We start from the raw sequence: 7056 nt of genomic DNA, 5'->3' as shown, positions 1-7056 counted from the left end.
GAGCCGAATTTTAGTACGAGTTGTTCTACTAAGGTTTTAGCTATTGTTTTGGCCTCTTTATTTACTATTGGATATGCAATTATGAATCGACTTAATTCACATTGCATAGTTAATATGTACCTGTATCCATTGGATGGTCTTAAAGGTCCAACAGTATCGATTTGTACTGTTTCAAAGGCAGTATGCGGTGTCGATGTTATTTGGAATTCCTCACGGTTGTGTCGGATTTGTTTATTGCGTTGGCATTTTTCACAGGTGCTAATATATTTATGAACCATCTGTTTCATTTTTTTCCATGTATATTTTTGTTTTAATTTTGTAAAAGTTTTGCGAACTCCTAGATGCCCGCTATGAGGATTGTCGTGATATTCCTCTATTAATCTGTATTTCTTCATGATGTCCGTAATGTTTTCTGGTTTCTTGTATAACAATATATTTAGTTTATATCGACTTTTATTTTTCTTCTCTCGTTGCAACTTATTAATCATTTCTTTAAATTTAGTTTTATCCATGGATTTAATTATTATGTCATCATCGCTTAGCGCTAGCATTGTTATATTCAATTCTTCTAGTTTCGAAATTAGCTTCACCATAATCGAAATCGGCTTCGGAGGTATTTCGCATAATTCCACTGTGACTTTTTTGTCATCATAACGTATGAATGCATCCTTATTCTTATTTACAATTTTAAACTGCAGTGTTCTCATACCTCGAATATCACTAATAGAAGTACAATCCCAACAATAGAGTTGATCAGGCTCAGTTGGTTTTGTCTCTTTTTGTGTATTCTTATTGGTAGTTTTATTGGCAGCGGTACCTGTGGTAGCTGCAGCGCGCGTTTTACTTCTAGTCGTTATACATATTTGCGATATTTCTTTAACATTACTTATTGTTTCTTCATCTTCGTCTGGATTTTTCAATTTCCGACTGGACATCTTGTCTTCATTAGTAGGTATCAAATTTTTTAAAATATTACTGTCTATTTTTATTCTAGACAGGGCATCAGCGTTAGTATTAATTTTTCCTTTTTTGTAGATTATTTCAAAATCATAATCTGATAAATCGATTCGAATCCTCGTCATTTTTGACGAAGGATTCTTGTGCACGAATAATGAAATCAAGGGTCTGTGGTCAGTTACAACATAAAAATGTTTGCCATATATGTATGGTCTGAAGTAGTTTATTGCCCAATGTATCGCAAGTAGTTCCTTTTCAATAACTGGCTTGTTTAAGTCGTGTTTTTGTAAGGCTTTGCTTGCGTAGCAAATTGGCAAATCTGAACCAACATTACCTTGAGAAAGTACCGCACCAAGTGCATAGTCAGAGGCATCCGTTGTTATTATGAACGGTTTATCGAAGTCTGGATACTTCAATACAGGAGGGCTCATTAGGGTTGATTTAAGACGTTCGAATGCTATTTCACATTCAGTATTCCATACGAATTTTTGATTCTTTTTTAATAACGAATTTAAAGGTTTTGATATTGATGCAAAATCTTTAATAAAACGTCTGTAGTAATTACAGAAAGCAATGTATCTCCTAACTTCATCTACATTCGTAGGTTTAGGATAATTTTGAATGACTTTATATTTGGCTGGGTCTGTTTTGACGCCATGTTCAGTGATTAGGTGTCCTAGATATGTAACTTCGTGTTTTAGGAAGTTGCATTTTTCAGAATTTAATTTTAAATTGCAATCACTTAATCTCTTGAAGACTTTTTCTAGATTGATATTGTGGTGTTTTAGGCTGTTGCCAAAAACAATGATATCATCGACATATAGAAATGCTTCGTTTTCAAGGCCTGTTAACGCTAAGGTTAGCATTCGTTGAAAACTGTTTGAACTTATTTTTAGACCAAAAGGTAGTCTTTTAAATTCATAATGACCATTGATGGTCGAAAATGCAGTTTTTTGTCGTGATGAGTTATCAATGGGAATTTGGTGAAATGAACTAGTCATATCCAAAGTTGAAAAATATCTTGCTTTACCAAGCAAGTCTAGTATGTCTTCAAGGCGTGTTAGAGGAAATTTGTCATTTATTATTTTGTTGTTGAGTTTTCTGTAATCGATTACGAGTCTCCATTTCTTCTCATCATCTGATGATTTCTTGGGTACGAGTAGGATTGGTGAATTGTATGGGCTTTTAGAGGGTTGTATTATGTCATCGTCAAGTAATTTTTGGACTTGCGATTTAACAACATCATTATGACTATGTGGTAGTCTATAATTTTTGATGTATGTTGGCACATTGTCTGAAGTTGAAATATGTTCCGTGTAGAAATTGTTGTAGGATATTTGTTCTCCTTCCATCAAGAATATATGTTGAAATTTAGTTACCAGTGAGATAAGTTCCTTATCGTCACATTTGTTATGTTGCGTTCCTATTTGTAATTTATTTAAAAGTTTTTGTGAACGTGGTTCATTATATTTGTTACAAGGGTCTTTATTAACTTTATAATACTCGTTCAAAGGACGGGTTTTAAAATTTAGTGTATTTAGAGTAACACTGTGTTCATTCGTGTTCAAAACTCGAATGTGGCAGTTTCCTCTTGCTGGTAGTATTGTATTTGCAATGAAAACACCTTTGTCAATTTCTTGAGAAATCAACAATGTATCATCATCGAAATACATGTCTATAGGTAATATATGTTCTGTTCTTGCTTGTAGAACAATTGGTTTATATGATATGGGAATAGTTATTTGTTGTTCATTGTGGGTAACTGTTAACGAAAAAGTGTAATAATCAATATTACATTTAAAAATGGTTAGGAAATCTCTACCGATGATGCCATCTACTTCAATTGGAAAATCCTCTTCCACCACCGAAAATTCATGCTTTAAATTTATATTTTCAAACATCATATGAAGAGTCGTGATGCCTATGGAATTTATATAGTTGTTTGTGATACCAGATAATATACATGTTTTATTCGAATTATAATTTAGATTAAACTTGTTTTTTATTAGTGACACATCTGCTCCTGTGTCGATTAATAATTTTATATAGTTGTTAGCGTCATGGCAATGAACTTTTACATAGTTCGATGCATGTGGGTTGAATGAGTAGATATATTTTTTTATTTTACCAGAGGTGAATTCTACTGGTTTCCCTCTGGTGTGTTGCAGTTTTCCTGTGCTGCCATTAAGCGAATGTTCCTTCCGTTTCCGTTTCTGTTATTGTTTCTATCGTTGATTTGTCTCCAGTTGTTATTGTTGTTATCTCGATTTATTTGGACATTCCTGTTGTTACTGTTAAGAGAATTATTTTGATTCCAATTTGAGTTGTTGTTACTTTGATTGTTGTGATTTCTTTGACCACTATTATTATATGTATTTCTATTGTTATATCGGTTGTTTCCGTTATGGTACCGGTTATTTCGATTGTTATTATTATTATTATAATTGTTATAATTATTGGACCAGTTGCCACTAAGTCTATTGCCATTTGGTCTATTGCCATTTGGTCTATTGCCATTTGGCGTGTTACCACGGTAGTATAGCATTCTTTGGTTCTGTTCAGTGAAAAGTAAACTTTCAGCGATTTCTCTCGCTTCCTGGAAAGTTTTGGGCTGTGACATCTGTACAGCTTGCGAATATGTTGCATTAAGGCCTTTTTTGTATGCCAGTAATGCATTCTCTTCGTTAGTTGCTAGCATCCCTTCAGCTTGTGGCGAGGTTGGGCTATAATTTCTCTTTAATAGAGACGCTGTATTTAGGTCTGACAATAGTTTGGCCATTTTATCACTATATTCCGTGATCGACTGGTTGTGGCCTTGCCTAATTTCACTTATTTTTTGTAAGAGAATTGGAACTGTGTCTTTCGGTATGTAAATTGACTTGAGTTTCTCTACCAATGTTTCCATTGAAGTTGGAAAACCTACTGGCGAAACTCTTATCTTCACATTGTGATTGAGTTTGCAATCTACGATGTGCTCTAAGAACTCCTGTTTGTCTTCGTCTCTAATCTTCTTGCTATACAAATTTAATCGTCGCAAGAAAGAACTTAATTCTTCTTGCTTTCCTGTAAAAACGGGTAGGAGTTTTTCTACACTTTCTATTACAGAGTCATACGACGCCATATTTGCTATTTGTGTGCCGTTGTTATTTTGATTACCACTTGTTGTGTGGTTATTTATTGTTATAGCGTCAGGTGTCTGTTCAGTTGATGTCATATTCAAGAGATATTTTCTTGTTTGAGTATATTTTTCTAAAAAAACTTCTTTTAGAGCTAAAAATTCCTCAAAATTTTTGGTTATATATGTTGCTTCTATAAGCCTTTTAAGGTCATCTAACCTATTTAGTTTAATGGCTATCGTGGGCTTAGTATATCCTCTGATACTAGCCTTTTTTGCGTTTTTTAGAATATCCTGAACTTCCCCTATGTATGTAGCAAAGTTTTCCATAAAATTATCAAAATTCAAAACGAGATCAAAATTAGTAACGAGATATGACAAGAAAATGAAATTCAACACAATTCAAATTCAACAAATTCAATAGAGAAAAAACAATTTTTTATACAATTTTTTTTTTTGTATATTTTGTATGAGATATAATTCATAGATATAATTCATTATATTTTTTTTTTTTTTAAATATATAATATTATAGTTATGTCATAATTATTTAAATGTAACAATAAGAATAAAAAGAAATATATATATATAATAATATTATAATTTGTTTAAGTATAATAACATGCTAGTGTTTAAACGTTATTAGAATTTAACGCCGTGTGTACACGTTTATGTACATATTTTTTTATGTACTTGTTTATTTTATATGCTACGTATAAAATAATAAATACTATAAATAAAGTTATAATTACTACCTCTATATTTCCGGTGCTTGTAGCTGCATTGTTCTGTAGATTGTTGTTGGTCACCTCTGTTTTCTGTTGGACGTTGTTCTTCGTGTTGTATTCATCACTGGAGAACCATCCCATCGTTGAGTCGTTGATGATGAAATTTGCTGTATTTATAAATTGAGAAGTTTTCTTCTTGAATCAGATGAATATGTTGTTGTTACTCATGAAGACGTCTTATATGCCACGAAATTGAATTCAAGAAACTGTTGTTTTTGTTATTTGTGCACATACTCTATTAACGTTTATTAATGTTCATGAGTTTTTTATTTTTGTTTTGTATAACCGCGCACTGATTTAAAAAGTTGGTTAACATAATTTATAAGATCTTTATGTTTCTGTTGGTGTTTTAATAACAAACCTTTTGACTTATAGGTTTGTCCACACACAAAACAGTTAAATTTGCACATTTTTAAAGTTAAATTATGTTACTTGCACTTATCGTTCAATAAATTGTTTTTATTTTATAATTTATATTTGTTTTACATTTTTACCACACAATTAATTTTGTATTTTCACAGTTGCATTTTATTGTTACTACACTTATATAATTACTTGCACTTATCATTCTATAAATTGTTCATATTTTATGAATAATATTTTCGTTTTAAAATTTAGTCCTTCCGATTTAGTATAAATTGTTCATTTTTTTTATTAATAATATTTTCGTTTTAAAATTTAGTCCTTCCGATTTAGCATAAATTGTTAATTTTTTATTAATAACACATCGTTTTAAAATTTAGTCCTTCCGATTTAGCATAAATTGTTAATTTTTATTAATAATATTTTCACTTTAAAATTTAGTCCTTCCGATTTAGCAGGATCGCCATGTAATTAGTTTATTGTTACATCATATTGTAATACTTTAAAAATCAAAGACTTGTCGTTTTGAGTGTTCTTAAGAGACTGTTTTTATTCAATTTTTTTTCTTAACTCTAACATCAATTCTTACAACTAATTTCCAATAGAATCTTATGTATCGATTCTATTGGTTGATACTTACATTTACTTACGTCTAATTGGTTAACCCAAATTAGACGTACATAATAATTTACAAATATTATTTATTTACTTATTGGTCATTTATTCATATCTATTTCACAGTGGCACACATCTGGTAACCAACTGTATTGAGGACAAATCATATTGCATGCATAATCGCTTGCAATATGATCTGTGAAAAACTTAACACAAATTCATGTGCTGAGCATGCCGCAATCCAAATTGTCAAATTGCATATTGAAATAATTAAATATGCATACAAATATTTTGTCATAAAGAAATGACAAAATAGACGAGTCAAATTTCTGACTCATAAATTATTTTATATTTGACAATTAGGTCTTTCGGTCATGCTTGATATTTGAGAGTTTTGGGTTGGCATGACACATTAAATACCGCACACAACGTATTGTGTGTGGTCATGGTTAATATGTCACTACAATATGCATCAATAAATGAATATTATACACAATATCTTTATTTAAAAACACAAACAAAATACATGCACTACAAATGCAAACAAAATTTTTTCTTCCTCTTATGCAAACGAAGCAACAACAATGCACATTAAAAACGTTTCCAAATCGTTTAGTTTGGCAAACGCTAAAAAAACCACTATCTTAGGGAAATGATCACTAAAAAGACCACTACCTTCGGCAAAAGATAACTAAAATGAGCACTAGCTTCGTGAAAAGATCGTTATAAAGAGCACTACCTTCGTGAAAAGTAAAGGTAAAGTTAAATATTTAAAAATTTATTTATAATAAAATTTAATTATTAATAGTATATATAGTATAAATATGTTAATAGTATAAATTTTAAGTTAGCTTACTACTCTAATATATTGTACATATATTTTAATAAATTAAATATTCAAAATATTTAAAGTAATAATAAAAAAAACAATGCAAACACCTTTAAATAAGTAAAATATTTATTATATTGTACATCTTAAGATTTCTCATCTTTAATTCTTTAAAAACATGTTTTTTTAAACGAAATAATAATTTTCACGTTTGATTTAATTTCCTGGGGTGAAGACAAAATCAATATTTCTGATTTATGTTGAAAGTGTGTTTTATTGTCTTTAAAGCTTTTCGTGTGCACTTGGATCTTTATTGTATTTTCTTTTATATTAGTCTTTTTAGATAAGAAAGTGATAAAAAAATTGGAAGCGCGCGAATTATATTAGATT

The sequence above is a fragment of the Teleopsis dalmanni genome, chromosome 1, assembly GCF_002237135.1.
Source record: "Teleopsis dalmanni isolate 2A chromosome 1, ASM223713v2, whole genome shotgun sequence".
Classification (NCBI taxonomy): Eukaryota; Metazoa; Arthropoda; class Insecta; order Diptera; family Diopsidae; genus Teleopsis; species Teleopsis dalmanni.
The sequence above is the reverse complement of the archived record's forward strand: the minus strand, read 5'-3'. Positions refer to the sequence as shown.